This window comes from Ambystoma mexicanum, chromosome 10, assembly GCF_040938575.1.
Source record: "Ambystoma mexicanum isolate Mex_15411 chromosome 10, UKY_AmexF1_1, whole genome shotgun sequence".
Classification (NCBI taxonomy): Eukaryota; Metazoa; Chordata; class Amphibia; order Caudata; family Ambystomatidae; genus Ambystoma; species Ambystoma mexicanum.
The window spans coordinates 1,255,904,394-1,255,916,921 of NC_090932.1; positions in this window are offsets into that span (position 1 = coordinate 1,255,904,394).

Below are 12,528 nucleotides of genomic sequence, written 5' to 3' on the forward strand. Positions count from 1 at the left end.
GTTAAAAACCCACAAAGACGGTGGGAACAGAGAAAAACGACTTCGACAAAGAGAAGCCATGTGGATCTGCATTCTAGACTGCTGTAATAATGGCCTCAACTTTGACACAGAAATGGGGCATTTCCTTTAAAGATTACTGACAAAGTAATTGTGTCATGAATGGTGAAAATATCTGAGCACACTGAAAAATATTGCATTTTATTGTGTTGTTATCATGATAACATAGATATAAAAATTGCAACTGTTGCACAAACCTATTGCTCCTATTCCAATTGGATACCGCCATTTGGAATGGAGACACAATTCAAAAACATTACAGACACCCAATACAAGCACTCCACTCACTCAATCTGTGTTACTGAGTAGAGAGTCTCACCTGTGTGCTCTCGCTCAGTACCACAAATCAACATGCCACCAAGCTCTATGCAACTTAAAGGAAATGATCCCCATAATCTGTATGTCATTGAACTTTATTCCATTGAATTCTCCGTGAATTAGAGAAACATCTACATTACAATGGAGTGCATCCGCAGCACCACTTCACACAGTGTTCCGATCCAAAATGGTGATCGGGTCACGTGAACGCGTCAAAGATGTGGCGACATCATCATGTTACGCCGCTGCGTCAATGATGCATTTTGAAACGCGGATCGGACAATCGTTTCCGAATCCGAGCTGCATACAGACGAAGACAGACCATGCTGTGGTACTAGCAATGCAGGTAAGCTAATGGAAATCTAGCGGTTAGATACCTTACCTATAGTGACCTGATTCATAGAGACAAGCCCTATGTCACCTGACCCAATTCTTCAAATTATGTTTTTTAGATTACACTATAGAAAAACAATTTATTTACCAAAAAGAGGATATATCATGTGGAGAAAAGGGAGCAGCCCTATCTAAGACAAACATTGGGCCAGACAAGCCAAGCAAAAGGCACTTTTTGAATTAAAGGGACATAGATGAGATTGTAACCTATCTGATTCGAGTAAGTATTTGGAGTGAATGCACTATAGGTATTGCTATACCAAATGACATTAAGACAAGTCACTAATTCGAATCCATCTTTATGTTTCCAAGTGTAGAATTGAGAAATCTATCATAAAAAGATTTTTACAAATACAGTGCTAATACTGATCAGCGAAATACAACCAGCAAAACAACCCTAATAGCAACAAAATCCCTCCTGAAGAACCATCCAAAAAGGATGGGGACACACGTGTTGAGGGGCACAATAGCAATGGAATGAAAAGCTATGTTTAAGAAGTACAACATCATTGGTTTGCACATCTTTATTGGAATACTAAGTTATGCTCCAAAACGGCAATGACCATTAATTGCAAACAAAACTTTTTGTTATAAGGTGGAAAACAAATGTATGAATTGATGTATAAATCTTGCTAATGCAAATGAATTACAGGATTTGATTTACACAAATACAATTATTTTGGACCGCATCAGTGGAGTTCTTGTGGTTTTCTTATTAGCTAGTTAATTTTGACACTGGTCAGTAGCAGTGTCACAAGCCCCAGGTGCAGCGAACCAAAAATCAAGAAAAATTATTCTTTAAAACATGGGAAGCTTGCCACAGTTGCTACAGACTGAAAACTCTAATACATTCCATAAAAATGTATGACCTCATCATGCTTGAATATTATTGGTAAGCTCTGAATTACTTCTGTGGTGAAAAGGAATTATGCTTATCGGTTAACATGCGTTCACACTCTCTGTGCACTGGAGGCATGATGCCATGTGTATGTAGATGGGAGGAGAGGACAAGCGTATTGCCTTAGTTCTTAATTAAATAAAACCGCCCATGTTATCCCCGCTATGATGTCTGTGAGTTTCAAGGACTTTGTTCTTGCCAAATTCCAGTAATTCCAGCCATCCCTGTTCTTGCAACAGTAAACGTGCAATAACTATTGCGAGTCATGCTACTTCCACTATGTTAAGATTTCGTCGCGGTAATCATTTGTCTATTTAGCCGCATCAGCGTTTCTCTGTCATGCCTTGCCGTTCGCTGAGACATTAATCTGTCAGCCACTTCGGGAATTTCTTGAGGTACTCTGTTCACCCCATGGACTTCAGATAGTCTGCCGTGTTATTGTAACTTGATTTACCTTAATAGTTGAACACTCACAATGGTATATTGTTCTGTTATGTAAAACTCCCCTACAGTATCCTCGGCCATGACATTCCTTTGAGACAGCTGTGTCCAGCCACCGCAGCATTTTTCCTGAATTACATGTATTTGTCTCAAATAGCATGCTTAGCTGCGAGGCCTCTCTTAATGCCACAAAGCTTAATTCTCTGCTGTGTTTGTGCAGTTTAAAATGGCAACTGCTTGTCATTTATTTCCTCTGCAGGACGCATTTGCTTTGCTATCTACCAATTTCCAGGTGCATGCCGGTCACATTATTTCCCTCCCTATGTGTATGCAGCAACCTTATCTACCTACAATTTTCTGCCCTACTTATGTAGTGAGTCCCTATCTTGTGTACACGCCTTCCTGTCACCTAATCTATTCTATTTTAAAACACACTATTTGTGCAAGCCAATGCCTTCTCTGTTCCCTACTTGTGTAGCGCAAAAGAACTATTCTTTGTGTCAGCTGCATTTCCAGGACAATTGAAAGTGCAGTTTCAAATGTGTCTTTCTTATCTTATAATTTTGTTTCTTCTGAGGAAGGCAGGGGGGGGCAGAGCCTGAACATGCTCTCTCGTCAATAATTGCCCCACTACACATATATCAAAGAGGTTCCTAAATAAGCCCTGGTATTTATGTTATATGCCAGCTACAGGCTTGATATGCCAGGGCGCTCACTATAAATGTCACATATTATCATATAGCATGTTCCAAGCACTATATGCAGGTGCTGCCTGATGTGCCCAGGTATTCACATCATATAGCTGGTATTGCCATCATATGCCTTTTGCCTTAGGATGGAATGGAACAGAAATGCAAGGGGTTGTGTTCCTCTTCATTTGAGCTGAATGATTCTCACTTTCCAATCCTAGCCCAAATGCAGCCTAGAATGGGTTATTTTTGGACCAGGGTGTATGAGCGCAGGGGTGTATGTGTGTGTGTGGGGGGAGGGCCATGGTATGTACTGCGACATATAATGTATGTTTTCCAGAAAGGTTTACATAATATTTTTCTTTTTAATGTACATCTTCTTACCACCTTGATGGGGCTGTCACCCCTGCACCCGCATTCTCCTGCTTGGACTTCCACTTCTTTCCACCCTTGTATTTTCCCTAAGAAAAACCAGCAGTGCATTATTGTTAGTTAACATAATATTGTGTAAAGTACTCCTGCTGCTATTGAAACCCAAAGACTAGATTGTACCTGTACAATCAATTGATAATCAAATTCCAAAATGTCTATGTTTCTTCAATGCACTTGCACTTGACTAAATCAAAGAACAGATGTACAAAAATAAAATGCCAACTTCTTGTTAAACCATATAAAATAAGTCACATAGAACTCTTCCATGGGACACAATTGTCCCCAAGTTATAAATAGTTTAAGCATTGTGAAGGCTTCATGAAGCAAGACACAGACAACAGACTTAAAGTTTAAACAAAAAATGTTTATTATCTGAAATGTCAGGATGGTGGAAGGCCTAACTTGCCCTATACCAGTGGTCTTCAAACTGTGGGGCTGGTCCCCCTTGGGGGGGCCAAAGGGTGTCCAAGGGATGCACGAGACTCTTCCAATTGGGAGTACAGTGACTGATTTTAATAAAAAATATGAGCGGAAATTACATCGAGGGGGCCCCAGCAGCAATATTTTTATGCAAGGGGAGGCTCGACATAAAAGGTTTGAATGCCACTGCCCTATACTAAAGTGGGATTACTCTACCTGAATAAAAAATAAGGAAAGTCTGAGTCAAAGTGTTCAATTTACAAGTCTGTCTGTGTAAAAAACCTATTCTTTCCCTCACAACTAAAGATAAACAATGTGAAGGTATATTACTAAATAAATAAACTGTGTTCAACTCATAGTCTGATTTACCAACTCTCAGCTTTCTTTTAGCTTGCTTCCCTAAGTGCAATAAAGTTCAATAAAAAGTCTCAAGATTACCTTTCTCACATTTAAGGCAACACAGTTCCAAATAATCCTCAGGGCTCCCTTCCCCAGGTTCCAAGCAACACAGTTCACAAGGTAAAGGGGTCTTGAGGCTTTGCCCTCAAGACATCACATGCAGTTCCTCAAGTCTCTGGGTGCCCTTCCCCAAGACTTCAACCCTGCAAGGTGCATTTCAGTCTTTTCAAAAAGTGCAACAAAACTCAAGGTCAACTTGGTCTTCCTTCTGTTTGCTTCACAAATTCCTATACAATGTTTCTCCTTGGTTTGTTTCACAACTCATTCAGGGCTCACTGGTCTAGGCGCAGTTGTCAGACCACAAGGACCACGCATCACAGGTTGCGCAACCAGAATCCCTAGTTTCTGGGCCACGCAGGCTCTTCAGGTCCTGCCCCTGTGTAAATAGTCACATTCATTTAATTCTACTTTGTTGGCCTCCTGGCTTCAGGGGCAAGTTGACACTTCTTTGGCTTCTTCTTGTCAACCTCTTGATTCTGCCACCATCTGTCACAGACCTCTCACCATTCTGTGGCCTTGCTGCATTGCATTCCTTCAAAGAAGTTCACCTTTGTGGGGTTCTATTCCTATCCCACCTTCCGTGGCACTCTTTCACACTTATGGCCTTTTTCCATAGTTTGTTTTCACATGGACACTTCAATTGTCGTTCAAGATTTGCTTTGTTCGTAAAGTTTTTAGTGCACTCAGTATTTAATATATCTAATTTCAGAGTTTCATTCAGTTTGGAACTCAATTTATTTCTATTATGTTTAATGTCACCTTTTCATTCAGTTCAGTGTTTAAAATGCATTCATTAGGCTTAATTTGAAGTTTCCATTCAGTTCGGTAATTACAATGCATTTGTTATGCTCAATTATAAGTCTTCACATAGTTTGGAATTTATAATGCGTTCATTATATGTAGTTTAAAGTTTCTGCTCAGTTTGGTATTCAATAGGCATATATTGTACTTTTTTCAAAGATTGTTACTAATTCTGGTATATTCGGAGCGCCCTGGTGCCCAAGTGTTCCCTCTGACACTCACTGGCTGATTTCAGCTCCCTCCAATGGCCCTCGCAGCTTCCCTCTGCTTGGGAGGCTGGCAGGTCTTCTGACATGAGCCCTGCTCACCTGCCAGGCAGTCTTCCCTGCATGCCAGCACTCAGAGAGGCTTCTCTCCAGACGTGAACGGCATCCTCTCTCTACTGCTTCTCACGCTCTGCACTGAAGGCTCCCACACCTGTGCCACGACAAAGGCCCACTTGTGTTGGGCTATACAAGTTGTTTGGGGTCTCTGCCGGCAACCTGGCTTCTGTGCTGGTCCAACCACGGCTGCCTCCATACATGAGGGTTCCTCTGCTGGTCTCTCCCACGCATTTTTCATGTGGCGCCTCCTTCTCTCACTGGTTCTCTGACCCTCATTTTATATGCCTGCAATCAGTTAACAGGTTGCAGCGGTGTATCTTTACTTAGGTTTGTCTGACCATGATAAAAAGGATATGCCTGACTCTCTGCAGGCATCTTCTCTGTCCCATTACCAGAGTGGTAAAATGAACATATAGTGTGTACTACTCTGTCGCCTCTTCCTCAGCCCAGTACTTTTAACTGTACTTTAAACTTTTAACAGTACTTAAACCAGCAGGTTTAAGTACTGTTTAACTGTACATTGAACTTTTAACAGTACTTAAACCAGCAGGGGGCGCCATGCATCGGATTCCTGATCCGACGTCTCCCTTCCTCAGGCTGAATCCTACCTCCTGAAAGCAATATATTTAACAATTTATACTTTGACACCAAATTTTTTCACGTTCTAAACTCCTTGGGCATCATTTGGCTGCCTTGGCTAGCAATAGCTCAGCTCTTTTCTACCTGTTTTGCCTCCCTCTGCTCTTATCCTGCCTTCTGGACAACAACATGGCGTCCTGGTCTTTCAACCCGGCGACTACTCCTATCTGCTAGCTCTGCAGCTGTTCCCGAGACTCCTCTTCAACTCGCTGCCACGGCCCGGCGGCTCCTGTGGCCTGCTCTACCTGCCACTACCTACCGAGTCATCCGCCTCTGACAACCTGCTCTGCAGCTCCTGTGACCAGCTCTGTACCCCGCATATGACAGCTCCCACAGCCTCGGGCTGCCATGGCCCCCGCTGCTCCTGAGCCCGCTCTATCAACCGGCAGATCTAGCAGTCATCCGCCTCTGACACTCGTACCCTGCAACCTCGGGCCGCGGGCTGCCTCTGTCCCGCTGCTCCTGAGCCTGCTCTTCCTACTGAGTCACCTACCTCTGACACCCAGACCCTGCAGCCTCGGGCCGCGGGCTGCCACTGCCCCCGCTGCTCTTGAGCCCGCTCTACCTACGGAGTCATCCTCCCCTGACACCCTGCAGGACCCTGCAGCTCCTGTGTCCAGCTCCTTACACCGCATGCGCCTGCTCTCTCAACCTTGAGCTGCCGCGGCCCCCGCTGCTCCTGAGCCAGCTCTACCTGCCACCTCTGGCTGAGTCATCTGCCTCCGCTGCCCGGACCGGTTAGCTCTACAGTTGTTCTGGTGACTCCCTCCAGCATCGGGCCACATCGCCTACAACGTCCGACAGCTGCACTGCTGTGACATCTGCCTCCGCGGCCCTATCCGGACAGCTCCGCAGTCATTCTTGGGACGCCCTCCTGCTTCGGGCCACAGCGACTACAATACCCGACTGCTGTCTCTATATTCAGCTGGCTCTCACGGTCTGCTCCGTTCATTACTGAGTCCCCCACCTCCGCTACCCGGTCTGTCAGCCCCTCAGTCATTCTTGGTACTTCCTCCAGATTCGGATCATGGCCCCTACAGCATCCGACAGCCTTCTCCTTCTTCTGACTGCCGTGGCCCGCTCCTGCCACAGCATACTGCTGCACCCGCCGCCCCAGGCTGACACAGACTCCGGAGCTCCATTGCCCATAGTGTGTCTCTGCAGTTTCCCTCCAGCTTTGGGCCACGGCACCTACCACTTCCGACTGCCTTCACCATCTTCAGCTGCCTGCCACGGCTTGGTGGCTCCGGTGGCTCCTGCCGCACCAGGCTGCCATGGACTCTGCAGCTCCAGTGCCCATGGTGTGTCTCTGCAGTCTCCCTCCAGATTTGGGCCACGGCACCTACCACTTCCGACAGCCTTTACCGTCTTCAGCTGCCTGCCACTGCCTGGAGGCTCCGGTGGCATTCTCTCCCTACCACCGCCGACTGAGCCCTCTGAGTTTGGGCTTCTACCATCACCGCCCTAGCCACTACGGCTTCAGCAGCTCCTTGGTTTGCTCCATCACCACTACAGCCCCGCAGTGGCCTACTCCCCCTGGCTATACTGTGCCTCTCCCTCCCTCTCCTGTTGGGTGCACCACATCCTTCACTGCTGCAGCCTCCTCTGCTTCTTAGACTGCTCCATCAACCTCTCCTTTGCAACCACTGCAGCCTTTCAGCTCCTGGCTTGCTTCATCAGCAATCTCCTTCACAGCCACAGCAGCCTCCGCAGCTCCTTGAACTGCCCCATCAATCATCACCCCTACAGCTTCCTCAGCCCCCACTACTCCTTGGCTTGCTTCTTCAACCATCTCCTCCACAGCCACAGTGTTTCAGCTTGAGCCTCAACCATCACCACCGCAGCTTCCGTGGCCTCCTCAGCTCTTTGGCTTGTTCCATCAGCCATCACCATCGCAACTACAGTGGCCTCATCAGCTCCTTTGACCTGTTCCATCAACCTCAGGCTCCTGCTGTGTCCTTCTCCTCAGTTATTGGCCTCTCCATCAACCACAGGCTCCTGCTGTATCCTTCACCTCTGCTGCCCCGTCAGTACCTGCGGCCCACTCAATACGCTGCAGTCCCCAGCCCTCACTGCTTCTGATTGCCACGACCTCTGCAGCTCCCTAGCCCTCTGTCCCTTCTACTTCTGCGGCCCACTCAACATGCTACAGTCCATAGCCCTCACTGCCTCCGACTGCCACGACCTCTGCAGCTCCCTAGCCCTCTACACCTTCTGCTGACTGCTGCATTTACCACCTCTGACTCCTGTGACCCCTGCTGCTCCATTCGCCCACTCCATGAACCTCTATCTGCTACTTTCCTCCGCTGCTGTTGCTGTCTCAGCGGACCCTCTTGCCCCTCCACCGATCCACCCTTGAGTGTTTTTGACTGCCTCTACTGCCTCCCAGCAGCACTGCCTCCTTCTTGCAAGCTCCTAAGGGTTACCGTATCCACCCATCCGGCAGCATCCTCTCCAGGTTTAGGCATCAGCCCCTTGGACCTCTTACTCTCCTGAGCATCCTAGTCTACACGTTACTCTACAGCCCTTCCCATTTCTTACCAACCATTACTCTAGTACTCCGTACCTTCCATACCCGCCCTCTGCTCTAATTATTGCTCCTTGTTATGCGCTGCTCCCCATTTCTGTACCCCTCCTCCTCTCTTCATCCTCCCCTCTCCCCCCTCAAAGTTATCTACCTTATCATCATGGCCATTTCCTCTTTCAACCTCCCCTCCCCATACCCACTCCGTCCCACCTCCAAACCACTCACTCCGGCACTGCAACCTTATCTACCCACAAATCTCCAATACCCCCAATACTTTCGAAGTTGCCCTCTGGAATACCCGTTCAATCTGCAACAAAACTTCTGCTGTTCTTGACCTATTCTTGCTCCTCAACCTCCAATTTCTCTGTGTCACTGAAACATGGATCCCACCCCATAACACCTCCGTTCCCGCATCCCTCACCTCTTCTTCATCTTCTTTCAAGCACGTCCCTCGCCCCTCTGGCCGTGGAGGCAGCCTAGGCCTTCTCTTTCATCCTCACTTTATCTCCTCTCCCTCTCCTCCTTCTCTACCCACTCTTCCTTCCTTCAAATTCATGTATAAAATCTTTAATTCTCCCCACGCTATATCTTTCCTCATCATATACCGCCCTCCTGGTCCAGCTGGCTCATTCTACAAGGACATTGACCATCTTCTCAGCCTCCTCTCCCCCAGCCCCTCCCCTCTTATCGTACTTGGTGACTTCAATCTCAATCTCTCCACTAACTCCCCCTCCTTTCCTGTCCATCATTGATTCCTACCTCCTTACCCATCTCTCTTCCCCTCCTACTCACCAATCTGGCTCTACCATTTACCTCATCTTTACGTCTTCCGTCTCTGCTTCTCCCATCTCTTCTCTACCTAACTACCTTTCTGACCACTCCTTACTCTCCTTCTCCCTCACCCCCTCGTCCCCCTGCTCTTCTTCTTCCACCCCCTTCTTCCGTCGTGACCTGCACAACTTCGACCCTTCTCTCTTCTGCAATTCTTGCTCTTCCTCCCTCCCCCCTCTCTCGCTTCTCCTCTCTTTTAGCTACGGAAGCATCCTCCACTTTAAATTCCTCCCTCACCTCTTCTCTAGATCTTCTTTACCCTCTCTCCTCGTTTCGCCCTTCTTGAGGTCCCGCTCAACCTTGGCTCTCACCTCATCTTTCCTCCATGCGCCACCTTCTTAGGCGCCTTGAACGTTCCTGGCTCAAACACCCCACCCCTTCAAACCAATCTGCATACTTCAACTATCACTCCCTCTATGACTCCTGTCTCAATTCTGCTAAGTGCACTTACTTCTCCGACCTTCTTCACTCTCAGTCCTCCCATACATGCCGCATCTTTCAAACCTTATCTCGACTTCTTACTCCTCCTACACTCGATCATTCCATTGCCTCCCCTCTCTCTGCCTCTGACCTTGCCACCTTCTTTTCCAAAAAAGTACTCAACCTCCGACAATCTATCCTCTCTTCCCCTTCTTTTTATCTACTTCTTATTCTCCCCCTCCGCCCCCTCCCCTCCCTTCTCCATGTCCTCATTTACTCCTATCACTCAATCTAAAGTTACCCTCCTCCTTTCCAAAACTCATCCCACTGCTTCTCCTGCTGAGCCCATTCCTACCTCCCTTATCCCTACAATGTACCCCCTCTTAATACCCTAACTCACCTCCTTCTTCAACACCTGTCTTTCTATATCCACCTTCCCCTTTCCTTTTAAGCACGCAACTATCATCCCCATTCTCAAAAAACCTTCTGCCAACCCCTATCTTGCATCCAATTATCGCCCCATCTCCCTTCTTCCCTTCCTCTCCAAACTTCTAGAACGCATTGTCTATTCTCAACTCTCTACCTTCATCTCCAACCATTCCCCCCCCCACCCAATCTGGATTCCGCCCTCTTCACTCCACGGAAACTGCTCTCACCTCCGTTCTCAACTCTCTCCTTTCTGCTCGCTACTCTAAGTATTCTTCTATTCTTATCCTACTAAATCTCTTAGCTGCCTTCGATACTGTTGACCACCCCCTTCTCCTTAACTCTCTCTCCTCATTCAGCCTTAAAGACTCCATTCTCGACTGGCTCTCTTCCTATCTCTCTAATCGCACATTTTCCGTCTTCTGGGGTGGCGCTCCTCACCTATCTTTCCTCTCAACTACGGTGTTACCCAAGGTTCTGTCCTTGGCCCCTTTCTCTTCTCACTCTATACTTCCTTCTTAGCTCCCATTATCTCCTTCTTTGGTGTAGCACACCATTTCTATGCGGATGATACCCAGCTCTTCATTTCCTTCTCCTCCTTCTCACCTGACATCCACCTTAAGCTCTCTTCTTGCCTCTCTGCTATTAAATCTTGGATGTCCTCTCACTTCCTTTCTCTCAACTCAGATAAAACCGAGCTCCTCTTCTTCCCTGCCAACACTCTTCCTCCTCCCTCTCCTCCTCCCTTCATTCTCTTTTCTCCCTCCCAACTCCCCTTCTCTCCTCATGCCCAAAACCTTGGTCTCGACATCGACCCCCACCTCTCTCTTTCCCACCACATTTCTCTCACTGCTAGATCTTGTCGCTTCCACCTCTATAACATCTGTAAAATGTGTCCTCTCCTAACCTTCCACGCTACTAAACTCCTAATCTCCTCCCTCATCTTCTCCAGACTCTTCTTCTGCTCCACTCTCTTCTTTGGACTCCCCTCCTCACACCTCTCACCCCTCAAATCCATCTATCACTCCGCTATCCGCTCCCTCTACCTTCTCTCACCTCACGACTCCATCTCCTCTTCCCTTGACTCACTAGGATGGCTCCCTTTTCACTCCCAGCTTACATTTAACTTACTCGGTCTAGTTTCCAAAGCCCTCTATTGACTTGCCCCTCCCTATCTCACCTCCCTTCTCACTTTCTACACCCCTTCTCGTTCTCTCCGTTCTGCAGATCTCTTCCTTCTTTCTCCTCCTCCTCCACCCTGTGCCCCTTCCCGCTTCCGCTCCTTCCAACTTCTTTCTCCTTTCCATTGGAACCGCCTTCCCCTCCCCGTCCGCTCTACTACCTCCTATCCCTCATTCCGCACTTCTCTAAAAGCCTATCTCTTCCATTCACCCCTAGCATATTTCAGATTCCTCTCTCTCCACTGAATCCCCCTCCTCCTTCACCTTCTAACCCCCCTCTCTCACTTCAGTCCCCCCTCCATATGCACTTAACTTCACCAATAATGTAAATTGTTCCTTGTACTGTTTTCTGGTTTGATTCAATGTTATGTATTGCTTGTTGTAATTGCTTGTTCCTCATGTAAAGCGCTTTGGCTTAAAGCGCTATATAAATCTAAATACAAACTGTCAAATGTGGTGAAGTGAGGGGCGCAGTCTTGTACTAGCCCATAAAGGTCGGGGGAGGGTTAGGTTGGTCATTATTAGGGAAAGGAGATACCATGTCTTGCCTGAGGGTACTGTAAGGAACACATGGTGGCAACAGTAAAGACAGACACACGTGATCACAGTTCAAAGGGGTTTATTGAACAATGAATGCAGGGTGGAAAAACAGCCAACCTAAACCTAAATGTAAGATAGGAGCAAGCGTTAACTATCAAATGAGAAATAAGGCAGTCCTAGTGGCGTTGTGTCAAAATAAAAAGACCTATACTTAGAAAAACCTATCACCATAACAGTTAATTACAGAAAGAGTGTGGGATGATTGCCAGGGGTCTCCCTTCCCCACATTTTCAGGACAGGACAAGGTGGGATCTTGGAGCACAGCACATGCTCAAGCTTTCTCAGCACGAGCCGACAGTTCCATTCCAGCTATCAGGTTCTTCGATGGTAAAGTCTCTTTTCATTAAAAAGTGTCTTGTCTTCGAGGCCTGGTGTATCCAACAAACAAACACAAACAAAAAGTAATTTTCCACAGTTCACATTGGGTGATGGCTTCTCCACTGGGTCCCCCTCTTCCGGGCACTGACCCCTCACCTATCGTATTCAACCAATCAATTGAACAGTTCCTTTCTCAATGAACTTTGGGTGATGACTTTCCACCCCTGGATCTCCCTCGACCGGCTCGGACCCTCTTGACAAGGGGGACAATTCACTTCCCCTGGTCATCCAATACCTCTTACTTTCACAAGTCTTAATGTCTCAGTAAACAGCACCATAGGCTTTGCTCCTGATT